This window comes from Dasypus novemcinctus, chromosome 14, assembly GCF_030445035.2.
Source record: "Dasypus novemcinctus isolate mDasNov1 chromosome 14, mDasNov1.1.hap2, whole genome shotgun sequence".
Lineage (NCBI taxonomy): Eukaryota > Metazoa > Chordata > Mammalia > Cingulata > Dasypodidae > Dasypus > Dasypus novemcinctus.
The window spans coordinates 80,612,465-80,626,789 of NC_080686.1; the positions used below are offsets into that span (position 1 = coordinate 80,612,465).

General features: G+C 38.0%; 1 non-coding gene across 1 annotated transcript; it reads left to right on the forward strand.

Annotated features, from left to right (window-relative positions):
* The first annotated feature begins 471 nt into the window (after window positions 1-471).
* LOC111767347 (small nucleolar RNA U3) lies at window positions 472-683 on the forward strand. Its single transcript, XR_002799192.1, has one exon. It is a non-coding gene; the product is annotated as a small nucleolar RNA U3 (small nucleolar RNA).
* The last annotated feature ends 13,642 nt before the right edge of the window (window positions 684-14,325 follow it).

Here is a 14,325-nt window from a genome sequence, read left to right on the forward strand (position 1 = left end):
TGTCCTACTTTTTGTTGACTTTTAACCTTCCTTTAGCCTGTTTCAGAGAATATATTTGATGCCATATTATTTTCCAGTTACACTTTCTGTTTTTAATGTCACTTTAAGTAAAATATTTTACTTTTTGAAGAGATTTTATTACTCTGTTTTCATATTTTAATGGTCTAAAAAAGCTATTAGAAGGACAAGAAGGAAATATATCAACATCATCATATGATGTGTTAAGGATATGTTTTATGGGTTTTATAGTTACCATTGCCAGTTGCATTAATTTTTATACTAAAATTTATAAAAACATATTACACCTAAAATTTACTTAGTTTCTTCTTGATTCCTGAGTTTTCTCACACAGGAAGATAAATATTCACAGAGCTTCCAAACCCTTGCCCTCATTGACATAGCCAGCAACAAATATATTGGAAGAATTGCAGAATTGTAGGAGGAATCCAAACAGTCAGAATAGGATTGGACTAGAAGACTTTCAGGGATCATTTCTATAGTTTGTTCCTAGAGAAGGTTCTCTGAATGTGTAGAGCACTGGAAGCCACGAGGAGGAGGTGCAGCATCCTCTCCTGAGTGTGAAGCTGTCTCTTGGTGTTGCTTTGTCACAACTGCCATTTGCCATTGATGATTGTTCTTCTCCCTTGGGGAGAGTAAGCGGAAGAGGATGCAGTCTGAATGGAAAAAAAGAAAAAAAAGATTGGACTAGATTTCATGATTTTTACAACATTCATTGTGCATCCTATCATTCTTAAAATTAGCAGAATCGATTCACTAAGTATGAGGGATAGCAAGATAAATAAGACAGCCTGTCCTCATGGAGCGTGTATGTATGCAAGTACACATCATATGTAGTGCGTGCTAGATGAGTGAAATTCTTGGGGGTGCTGTAGAGCTGAGAGGATAGCTGAGAGGATAGCATGAGTCATTCTGCTTCCCAGGAGGATCAGAGAAGGCTTTGTAAAATACAGCAGTTGACTTCTCTTTAACTGAATCTTTCAGGGTTGAGAATTGTCAGGTACATAAAGAAGGGTTCAATCCAGGTAAAGGTAAAGGAACCTGTTCAAAGATGAAACTGTATCACAGACAGCTGTGGTGGCAATGTGATCACTTGGTGCCCTCACAGTTTATGGCTCCACTTGAACTGCTACCACAGAACAGAGGTGACTCTTTCCTACAGTAATTGTCAAAATGGCTGAGGGCTTGTAGTGCAATAGAAGAGCTTATTGCTTTGTACCTCTGATCTCAAACTATTAGAAGCTCCTCGTCATCAACAAAAGATTGTTACCATGATGCTTTTAAATGTTGGTCCTGGAGTCAGACTGCTTGACTTTACATTGCAGCCCCACCATCTAGTAAGTCTTTGAACAAGAGCAGATTATCTGACTTCTCTTAGCTTCAGTTTTCTCTTCTCTGAACTGGCGACTGGAGGAGTAACTACATCATAGGGTACTTGTAAGTATTGAAAAATGTTTAGCAAAGTACCTGGCACATTATAAGTGCCATATAAATGATGTTTATCATTATTATTAGATATTAGATTATGAAATATGGAGAACATGACCACATTTTTGTGAAGGTTCAATATTATTTACATGATTTTATAAGTAGAAGAAAATTTTATATATATATAATAAAATATAAAATATAATGCTATATATAATTTTGGTTGGTATCACTGAGTAGGGGATTATGGGTAATTTTTATATTAGTTTTTATGCTTTTTGGATTTTATATTTTTTATTTTTGTAATGGTAATGCATTACTTTTTCTTTTTTACTTCAGGAGGAGAGAGTTAACTGTACTCTCACGGATAAAATTTTTCATTTATTTTTAATTTTATTTTTAATTTTTGTTCTACCTTTACTCTTGATCCCTATTTTAGCTTGCAAAAGCTGCTGGACTGCAATATACCTTAAACGGGTTGGCTTTTACAATGGGGATTTATTAATTTATAAGCTAACAGTTCTGAGGCCGTGAAAATGTCCAAATCAAGGCTTTATCAGGCAATGCTTTTCTCCCCAGAGATCGGCTGCTGGTGATCCTGGACCCCTCTCCCACGGCAGGGCATGTGGAGACGTCTGCTGGGGCTCCCCCTCCTCCTCTGGGGTTCCTCGCCTTCAGCTTCCTGCTTTGTGGCTTTCTCTCTGCTTCTGTGTTCTGTTGATTTCAGCCTTTGGTTCTGGGGCTTTCTCTCTGTGCTTCTGTGGATTTTTCTCTGTGTCTCTTTCCATATTCATCCCATTTATAAAGGACTCCAGTAAGAGGATTAAGGCCCACTGTGGGTCACACCTTACTGAAGTAACCTAATAAAAAGTCCCCACCGACAATTTGTTTACACTCACAAGAATGGTTTAGCTCTAAGGACATGATTTTCTGGGGGTACTTCCGGCATTAAACCATCACAATCCCCATCCCCATTTTCATTCTCTGCTACCACCCATTGGTACCCACTCCAAGGGGTAACCTATATTCCCATGAAAGATGTAGCATTGTTTTATGTGTTGTGATGGTTAATTTCATGTGTCAGCTTGGCTAGGTTATGGCATCACTTGTTTGGTCAAGCAAGCACTGACCTGATTGTTACCATGAGGAGATTATGTGGATTTAAATAATTAGTCCTTTAGTTGTATCTATGGCTAATTGCATGTACAATTAGCAAAGGAGATTGCTTTCAACAATGATAGAAATCTCATCCAGTCAGTTGAAAGCCTTAGAGGGAGAAGTGATGATTTCAGCGGTCAGAACAAAGAGTTTCTATTTTTACTCAAGCTAACCAGCTTCTCCTGGGGAACTTATCGAAATCTTCATTGGAGGTTCCAATTTTGCAGCCTGTCTGCAAAATTCAGTTTTGCCAATCCCCATGGTCATGTGAGCCAGCTCTTATAATAAACCCCTCAATATTAACATATAGATAGATAGATATGGATATATAGATACAGATAATCCTGTTGGTTCTGTTTCTCTGGAGAACGCTGAGTAATACATATGAGTACACAGGTTTTTAATTTTTAAAAATGGTATTATGCTATAAATCTTGCATTGATTCTTTCACCAATGCACATTAAATTTAACAATGTTGTTACATACTCCTTTTTTCCTGGCTTTATTACTTTGCTTGTATTTCATAGTATATACTGCCACATTTTACTTGCCTGTGATGAAAACCTCATTTGCCTCCAATTCCCAATACCATAAAAAATGCCATGGTTGACATTCACATATATGTTCATATGTACCTAGGTGAGAATTGGGATCACCGAGTCAAGAGATGCGCATTAAGTTCACTGCGTCCTGCCAGGTTGTTTTGCAGAATGTTCTAGTGTACTTTCTTATGGCAATGCATAAGAGTATCCATTTCCCCATATCCTCTCACCTTCTGAATTTTTTCCATTTTAAGGCTATTTATTGTGAGACAGCCAGTAAGTGTCATCTTTTCACATACTTGATAGAAATTCTCTGAATTTCCTATCCTTTTCCCCCTTATTTTTCCCTTGTGTCCTACCTTTTCAAATCGATTTGTAGGTGTTTTCTTATATATTCTCTCTCTATATGTATACAAGAGATTTGTATATTTTGTCGGTGTTTGTTATTATAAAAGAAATATCTTCTCTCAGTTTATGTGTTTAACTTAGATTACATTGTCATTTATTTAGGAGACATCATAATTCTGAGGTGGCCAAATCCATCAATTTTTTTTGACTTATCATTTGTGCTTTTTTCTCCCATTTCTATATGATAATATATGCTCCTACCTTTTCTTCTATTACCTTTATAATTCCCATTTTCACATTTAGTTCTTTAACCCATATGGTGTACACATTTTAAATAGGGTTCCAGTGTTTTTATTGTTATTATTGTCCTCATTGTTTGTAGTGCCTCTTTGTAATATGAAAATTTATGTATTTTAAAATTCTGTCTTTTGTACATAGGTCTGTCTGTTCTTTACAAGTACCATATTGTTTATATTATTGTAGTTTAACAGATAGTCCTATCATTTAGCCAGGGGTGTCCTCAAAATCTTATTGGACATTTGATTGAGATTGAATTGAATTCACAGCTTGAATTAGGTAAAATAGACATTATTTATAGGTTGAGTTGCCCCATTGATTAATATGGTGTATTCTCCCATTTTTCAGATGACATTTTATATATTTGAAAAAAATATAAAATGTTTTCTATGAAGTTCTTGGGCATTCTGCTAATTTCCTGGGTACTTATGGTCTTGGTTGCTGCTGCTGGTATCTTTTTCCTATTATATTTTTAGTTGGTAAATTTTTATATTTTATAAATAGAAAAACCTGTAAATCTAAAATTTGTTTTAAGAAATCTATATAAAATCTCATTTGAAGTTAAAAAAACCTTTTTATTATCTTTAAAAGCATCAGATTTTCTGCTGGAATTGATGCACTGGGAATATTCACTGGTGCCCAGGTTGGGACAGATTTTTGCTCTAATTATTTTTCATTTTCCTAGAATAAGCTTTGGGAAGTCAGAGCAAAGAGTAAATTATAAATTTTCTGTTCATCTTACTTTCTATTGACTTCAGTATATTTTTAGGAGACAGCGAGTTAATAAATCTTAAGTCAGTAACTATTCATTAAGTCCAATTGTAGTGGACATTTAGTTTCTTCCATGTCATCCATTCCTCCCTTAATCCTTCTTTATAGAATCTCAGTTTTATTCCTCACAAAGCCATGTGCTTTAGGAGATGCTGACCTACTTCCAGACATGGGGGTGTTTTTTGTTTGTTTAAGGATAATCCATTCTTTAGCTAGTGATTGGTTCCTGTATTAGGCATATGATTCAGCTCTGGCCATTGAAATGACATATACTGAGTGGATTCTGGGAAAAGTTTCTTCTTTTTCAATGAAGAGACACACACAAAAAACATTTTTTATCTGTGTCTCGGATAGTTTGTGATTTAAATGTGGATTCAATATACAGTCTTTATATAAAGGAACTTGCAATAGTAAAGAGGGCTGTATAATTAAAAATATCAAAATGCACAGGAAATTTTGGCAATAAAAAGTAAAAAAACAAGCAAGGTTGGGCTGTTTGTGGTTTAATAAAGTAAGGACATTTCAGGTTAACCCATTTTAAAAATTGGAGTATAATTTAAATATAATAAGAGAAAGTTCCCTCCTGCTAATTTCAAGTCAATACTCATTCTTTCAGAGGAAACCCCTTTCTGATATGTCATCATAGATTAGCTTTACCTTTCCTTGGATGTCATATAAATGGAATCATACAATACGTAGCTTTTTCACCTCAACATATTGTTCCTGAAATTCGTACATGTTTTGTATGTATCAGTAGGTTGTTCCTTTTATTGCTGAGTAGTATCTCCAAATAGGAATATACTACAATTTGTTTACCTAATTATCCAATTAATGGAATTTTAAAATGCTTTCAGTTTTGGGCTGTGATGAATAAGAATTTTGTGAACATTCTTGAACACTTCTTTTTACAAGCGTATGCTTTCATTGGGGGTGGTGGTGGCGGTAAATACCTAGGAATAGATTCACTGGGTTGTATGCCATGCTATACTTAGTATGTGATCTCTTAATAGTTCTCCAAAGTGGTGATACCATTTTATACTCCCACCAGAAAGCCCCAGCTGCTCCACACCCTCATTGGTAATTAGTGTTGTGAGTCTTTTTTATTTTAGCCATTTCAGTGGGTTTAAAATATCTTACTGTGGTTTTAAATTGCATTTCTGTAATTACTAATGACCTCAAGCGCCTCACCTGTTCAAGTACTTAGTGAGCATTTGTATATCTTCTTTTGTATAATGTTCATTCAAGTTTTGCCGATTTTAAAAAGTGGACTTTGTCAGCATGGTATTGGCATAAGGAGAGACACACAGACCAATGGAATCGAATTGAAAGCTCTGATATAGAACCTCACATATACAGCCACATAATATTCGATAAAGCCACCAAACCCTCTCAACTGGGAGAGAGAGGCCTATTCAACAAATGGTGTCTGGAGAACTGGATAGCCAAATGTAGAAGAATGAAAGAGGATTACCATCTCACACCTTATACAAAGATCAACTCAAGATGGATCAAAGACCTAAATATAAGAGCCAAGACCATAAAAACCTTAGAAAGCAGTGTAGGGAAACATCTACAGGACCTTGTAATAGGAAATGGATTTATGAATATCTCACCAAAAGCACGAGCAGCAAAAGAACAAATAGATAAATGGGACTTCCTCAAAATTAAAGCCTTCTGCACCTCAAAGGAGTTTGTCAAGAAAGTAAAAAGGGAGCCCACACAGTGGGAGAAAATATTTGGCAACCATATATCTGACAAGAAACTTATAACTTGCATATATAAAGAACTCCTATATCTTGAAAATAAAAGATAAACAGCCCATTTAAAAAATGGGAAAAAGACTTAAACAGACACTTTTCCAAAGAAGAAATACAAATGGCAAAAAAGCACATGAAAAAATGTTCCAAATCTCTAGCTATCAGGGAAATGCAAATCAAAACCACAATGAGATACCATCTTACACCCATAAGATTGGCAGCTATGAAAAAAACAGAAGATTACAAGTGCTGGAGAGGATGTGAAGAAAGGGGAACACTCATCCACTGCTGGTGGGAATGCAGAAGGATCCAACCATACTGGAGGACAGTATGGCGGTTTCTCAAAAAACTAGCCATAGATTTGCCATATGACCCAGCAATACCACTGCTGGGTATATACCCAGCAGAACTGAAAACAAGGACACAAACCGATATATGTACACCAATGTTCATAAGCACTGTTCACTATCGCCAAAAGTTGGAATCAACCCAAATGCCCATCAACAGATGAGTGGATCAATAAAATGTGGTATATACACACAATGCAATACTACTCGGCTGTAAGAACAAACACACTACAAACACATGTGATAACATGGATGAATCTTGAGAACCTTATGTTGAGTGAAGCAACCCAGACATTGAAGGACAAATACTACATGACCTCAATGATATGAAATAACCAAGCTGCCCTAGATAGCAAGAGACTGAACGATAGACTTACAAGAAATCGGAGGGTGGAGGAAGGATGTGAGCCGATGTCTGCAGGGGTGGAATTTAAGACGAGATGGTGGTAAGTATGAACACAAAGAAGAGATAGAAGGGGGGCAAGGGGTTGCCTCTGGTTGGGGCTTTGCGGGTTTGAGGGTGGCTGGGGAGGGGCGGATGGGTAACATTGCCCAAAAGTGGGGGGAGGGAGGGGTGGCATACGAACACAGGAGAGGGTCAGGTGTTGGTGGAGAGTAAAATGCCGAGAAAATCATATCAAAATATAATATAGAGGATTACCTGTTTAGAACGCACGGAGGGGAGGGTCTGATGCAGGACGGGCTCCTGGGCAATGTCTAAATGCTCATTCTGCCAGAGTGGGTGACCCCATGGGGTAGAAACCCAAGTAGTGAGAGTGGGGGTGGACCCACATCCTGGGGAGGACTAATGCCATCAAATAGAGGGAACTGTATCCCTCGAGAGAAAGGGTGGCTCCCAGGGCATTGGGGCAGCTGAGCAAGTTAGGCCCTGAACACTATTCCATCTATCTCTGGAAGTGGCTCCTTGGGAAACGGAGGTTGGCTGTCACTGTGGGCACCAAGGTGGAAGGGAAAATGGACGTTAAATGTGTGGAACCAAGGTAAATGGGGGGTAAGAGAGGAGTTTCGTGAGAGTACACAAGGATGGATATAAAACATGTAATATTACACCATAACATATAGGAGATGACAGACTGATAATGTAAACCATAATGTAAAACATAGGATAACTAAGAATGTAAAAAAATGTGTATCCTAAAGTATGCACCACAATGTAAGCACAGATGTCACCTTGTTAGAAAGCTATTGTCTTAGACGCTGTACATCACGTTAAGTAAATATGATGTGAATAGGGTGTAAGGGTATCTCTGTGGAAGGGAAAAGGTTTTGTGGTGGATGTGTGGGAGTGCTGTATATTGCATACATGAATTGCTGTGGTCTAGGGCTCCTGTGAGGAGAAGCTCAATAATTAGGGGAAAAAAAAAAAAAAAAAAAGAAAAAGATAGGATGTAGAATTTTTTCCAAGTCAACACGTATTCTTTATCTAACCTTTAAACCCATTGCTATATGCCATTCCCTAGTAAGGGACCCTGACATTATATTGGGCTTCAAATTTCGGGGAGTTCTGGATCACAGAGTGTTTCAACAATGGCAATGGAGGGATACTGGTATAGGATACCATTGACAGGTGATATATGGCTGACAGGGAGCTGTACAGAACCTATGTCCAGGGTGCATGGTAATGTTTGGATATACTCATAGTGGCAACAATTAAAAACCACAGCAGGGGGGGTACTGGGTTCCTGGCCAGTGGTGCTCTGTTGTGGTCCCTAGGGGAGCAGCGACAGTCTCCCAGGTGCAGCAGTGGGGACCGGGAGGGAGTGAGGGTTCAACAGTGAGCCCCTGATGCTAATGACTATGCTTGTGAGCTGATAAGCCTAAAATAAGAACAAGGCCTAGAGCAGCATTGTGCCTGGGAATTTCCTCTTGTCAGCCTTCATGTTACTCAAATGTGGCCAGTCTCGAAGCCAAACTCAGCATGTAAATGCAATGCCTTCCCCCCAGCGTGTGACATGACACCTGGGGATGAGCCTCCCTGGCACCGAGGGACCACTATCAACTACCAACTGATGATGCAACTGGAAAATGACCTTATACGGAAGGTTCAATGCGGATCAGCAGAATATCCCTGTCTACATAAAATAACATGACTTTAAAATGCTGTTTGACCTAATGTAAGGGGGAAATGGAAAGGAGAAATGAGTTTATATGGCTACGAGTCTCTAAAAAAGAGTCTGGAGGCTGGCAGAAGGATTGCCCTTATGCACAACTGAGCAGAGTCTGAGAGACAGATAAAGCAGATACAACCCCCAGATATTGGTTCCTTTGAGGGCTAAAGAGATCCATGGGAGTTATGGTCATGGCCGATGGGGTTAACTACCAGGTCAGATGGCCCCTCTTTGGAAATGGTGTTTATATGTGATGAATCTGGACTCAGATGGGATCTCTCTTCATAAGACTTTCATGCTAATGTGCTGGAGGTGCAGTTAGTGTTGGGGTTTAAGATATATTTAGGGGATTTGAATCTCTGGACTGACAATGTGATAGCCAGGTCCTGAGCCTCAACAGACTCCAGCACCTACAATCTGATTTATTGGACTTACCACACTCAGCTAAGATGGAGGTGAAGAAGGACAACCACCACACCATGGAGCCTAGAGTGATTACAACTGAAAGTGGGAGGATTGCATCCAGCATCCATGTGGAATCTGAGCCTCCTCTTGACATAGAGGTGCAATGGACACAACAATCCAATGTCCACATAGAAGAGGTGGCATTGGATTGGGAAAAGTGGACATGGTGGCTGATGGGTATGGGGAAAGGCAGGAAGAGATGAGAGATGAAGGCGTCTTTGGGACATGGAGCTGCCCTGGATGGTGCTTCAGGGGCAATCACCGGACATTGTAAATCCTCACAGGGCCCACTGGATGGAATGGAGGAGAGTATGGGCCATGATGTGGACCATTGACCATGAGGTGCAGAGGTGCCCAAAGATGTACTTACCAAATGCAATGGATGTGTCATGATGATGGGAACGAGTGTTGCTGGGGGGGGGGGGGGGGGGGAGAGGTGTGGTGGGGGGGTGGGGTTGAATGGGACCTCATATATATATTTTTAATGTAATATTATTACAAAGTCAATAAAAAAAAATTAAAAAAAAAATAATCAAAAAAATATTGAATCCCGATCCTGGGGAGGAATATGATTTCTGCTATTGTTGGGTTGAATATTTTAGTAATGCCACTTAAATACAGTTAATTGATGGCATTATCAAAAAAATAAATAAATAAATAAATAAAAAATAAATAAAAAGTGGACTTTGTGGGCGGCAGACTTGGCCCAGTGGTTAGGGCGTCCTTCTACCACATGGGCGGTTTGCGGTTCAAACCCCGGGCCTCCTTGACCCCTGTGGAGCTGGCCCGTGCGCAGTGCTGATGCGCGCAAGGAGTGCCCTGCCATGCAGGGGTGTCCCCCACATAGGGGAGCACCACGGGCAAGGAGTGCGCCCTGTAAGAGAGCCGCCCAGTGTGAAAGAAAGTGCAGCCTGCCCAGGAATGGTGCCGCCCACACGGAGAGCTGACACAACAAGATAACGCAACAAAAAGAAAACACAGATTCCCGTGCCACTGACAACAACAGAAGTGGACAAAGAAGACGCAGCAAATAGACAGAGAACAGACAGCCGGGGTGGGGGGCAAGGGGAAAGAAATAAATAAAAATAAATAAATCTTTTTAAAAAAAGTGGATTGTTTGTCTTTTTATTGTTGATTTGTAGGAGTTCTTTTTACATTTGGGTGTGAGGCCCTTGACAGATACATGTACTGTAATATTGTTTTCAGTCTGTGGCTTGCAAAAACATTTTCTTAATGATGTCTTTTGATGAACAGATTTTAAAATTGTTTTGTGGTTGGTGAATTTTGTGTCCTTTGCAACAAATATTTGCCCCTATTGCAGTGTATCAAATATATTCTCTTATGCTGTTTTCTAGATGCTTTTTTATTTCTATTATTTTTAGGTCTATGCTCCATCTAGAATTAATTTTTTTTGGCAACCTACAATGCAAAGTTCTTTATTTTAAAACTTATAACTTTGGAAACAAGATGCTCTAGGTTAAATAATATAGCTTTCAAAGCTGAATGTGCTCATCTGGATCTCAGTTTTTCTGCTTGAAACACAAAAACAACTTCCTAAAGCTCCCAAGAGAGAACCCTACTCTTTGATGACCTGTGATTAGATGACCGATCAAGCTCAATTGTAACATCCAACCTTTTTTCCGCCTGGGGCAAGGCTTTAACAATTCTAGAGTAGATGCATCTCCTAGCCTTACCAAAACTTCATTCCAAGTGTCTCCTGAGAGGCATACATCATGTACAGGAACCCATCCTCATCCTTCTTGTTTTCATACACTACAGAAATGCGTTTGGAAATGCTCACCAGGCTGTGTCTGTTTACCAACAGGAAGAAGGCTTGATTAGCATTCAGCTGCAATCGCCTTATATTTATTATGATTATTTCACTCATGTTGATTCGATCTGGTACAAGGAGCTTGGTTTTATCCAGTACAGGAAGCTCCTTCTCACCCTTATATCTTTCTATTATGACTAGGATTTTGGTAGGCTGCTGCTCTCCGATGAGTCCGACATCTTCTACTCTGCGTTCCAAGGTGCGGTGCAGCTTGAAGGTCTTCTCGGAGGGCATGGCTGGCGAGGGGCGATCTGCTGGACCCTGGGGGTTTGCCTTTGGAGGAGGCGAGCAAAAGATCTGGCTCTGGCCTCAAATTAATTTTTGCGAATGGCGTTAGATAAGGGTTGAAATTTGATTTTTCTCCATGTGAATACCCAGTTACAGTACCATTAAAAAAAAGACTTTCTTTTGCCTATTGAATTGATCTAATACCTTGGCCAAAAATCATTTTACTATACTTTAGTGAATCTGTTTCTAGATTCTTTATTTTGACCCAATGATGATTTCTTATTAGGTGTGTGCACATTAAAAGTTCTTATGCCTTCTTTATTATTAAAGTCCTATGGACTAGGAGCATATGTGGTTCAAGCAGTTGAATGCCTGCTTCCCACGTGGGAAGTCCTGAGTTCTGTTCCCAGTGCCTCCTGAAAAAACAAAAACAAACAACAAGCAAAAACAAGTGATAAACTCAGGGCAGCAGATGTGGCTCAGCAGTTGAGCGCTGGCTTCCCACATATGAGGTCCTGGTTTCAATCCCTCATCCTCAGTACCTAAAAAAAAAAGTCCTATGGACCAATGTCCTTTCTAGCACACAAATTTGAATAAAATGGTGTTTGCTCTATTTAGATTTTGATGTACTTGTCTGATACAATTTTACCTTACAAAAGGGGTATGAACTTTACCAAGCTCTTTGTGCAAAGATCTACCTATTAAGTTCTCCCTTTAAATAATTTTACATTTTAAAAATGTATTGATTAGAAGAGTTCTGCTTTCAGGTGGGATGTGGAAAGTTGCAAAAGACAGGTCATTTCAACTAAAAACCAAGAGAAGCTAGATAAGCTTGATATCATGGATTCTTTTTTTTAACCTCTCAGAAAGCTGAAGATACAAAGAAATCTTAAGTAAACTAAGTTAATCAATACCTCAGGCCCCCAGAGTCATGCCCTGTCCTTGACAACTCAGTTGTTTAGTATTTCCGGTGGCAATTTAATGCTGAGATGCCAGCTAAAGAAGATCATTGAGTCTGCACATCCAAGCCACCTCCTCTTGTCTCTCATTGGGTGCCAACCTCAAGACAGGGAGAAAGAGTGTTATTTATTTTCCTCTTAAAAAGTCATACTCTCTTAAATTACTGGAAGGGCTGCTAGGTGAAATAGATCGAATAGTTTGGTTTGCTAATTAGACTTTCTTTTTCTTTGAAAATTACATATTAACTGATAAGAACATTTTGATTGGCTTGATAGATGTATTTCTTATTGCAAAAAAGTGGCTCTTTTGGTTTATCTAAAGGGAAAGAAAGAATGTGGTTGATTACACTATGGTATCAGTCTGAGTCAAATCAACTTTCTATACTACAACGTCTCTCTCTAAACATTGTTCATAAAATTTATTAATTAAGTGTAAGCCTTCACAGAATGCCAGCATTACAAATAAGTTCTATCTTATATTTTAAAATTTTTCACCAGAATAGGGACATTTCTACATGGATAGAAAAGCTAAAAGCAAAAGATATCTTGCCAGGAGTTATTTTAATTATTAAGCACCTCTCAGTAAAAATTTATGACTCTTGGACTATGGAATCAAATTTTGTCTTGCTAATAACTGCTTGAGATTAATTATGAAATCCAGTAGAAATAATTTATTATATTAATTAAGGGTCATTGTAGTCACATGTGAAATAGTGTAATAAAAGGAATCAGGCAGCATTTCCAGGATAGCTGGATATATAAAATAATGCTTTTCATGACTGAAAATTCTCCTGATTCACTTTCTAAAAATAACTCCTGATATATTTCATTTCTCTGGTACTTTTATTATAATTCTCTATGCATATCATTTATCCCAGGTGCAATAGTTCATTAATGAAATATAAATTGTACTAAGTCAAGGCAGGAAATAATAGTTATGTGTAAGTATTAAAGAAATATCTGGGGGTAAATGATGAAAATTAATCTAACCAAACTGCCAGTCATAAAAATAAATTACATGGGTTGAAGAAAAATGTGTACTTCAAATAAAAAGAGAGACTGCATTCTCACTTCAACACAAGGTAGATGAGTAGAGGTTTGTCCCAAATAAAGATTTGAGTTCGTAACTATAAGCAGGCTTTGCTTTAAACTAATAAATCTCAATTTAGATTTTCTTGCTCTAAGCTGCAGCCAAAGTGTCTCCATTTCATGAAGAATACAGTTGAGAATGGTGAAGGAAGATGAGCTGAACCATCTTCAAGAGGCTGCTCCTAAAATAAAGGCCCACATGAGGGGAGAGAAGACAAATTAGGACTAAAATTAATGTATATCACCAGCATCTCCAAAACACTGGCTCATATTCAGGCCAAAGCAAACCCTTTTAAAAAATATGTTGCTTTCATTTTCAACATAAGTGTGGGTTTTTCCGACAGAAAACAAATGCCTTTCTAAAAAGCTATGGTTGTAAAGATAAATTGTCAACAAGAGTAAAATGCAACAAAGGCAAATACCACACTGGGTTATTTCCTTTTAAATTTTTCCACTCAATTGTAAAATTTTAATTTATTTCTAATATTTTTTTGCAAGGTCTCCCCTTAATAAAGTTATACATTCTCAGTACAGAAAACCTTTAAAAAATAAGGAGACATAAAATAGAAAAATAGCCTATAAAATATTTACTACTCAAAGAAAAGTGCCGTTAATGGTGGCACAAATCCTCCTAAACTTTTAATATTGTTTTTTTTAAAAGATAATTGTGTTTATATTGTTATACACTTTTGTTTTCTTTGTTTTATTCATTTATCAATATAAACATAAACATGTTTGTGTATTATATTACACTCTTCATAAGGATAATTCTTATTTTGCAGTATTCTGACAAGTGTACCCATTCCTAGAAGTTCAATTTGTGAGTATGAATATTTTATTGACTTAATATATCTTGACAAATAGCTTCAACTAAAATTCTCTCAGAGAGGGCCATGCTCTGTTTAATGTACAGTCACCACCATCTTGCTTGAAAAGCCAGCACAACAATAACTTGAAG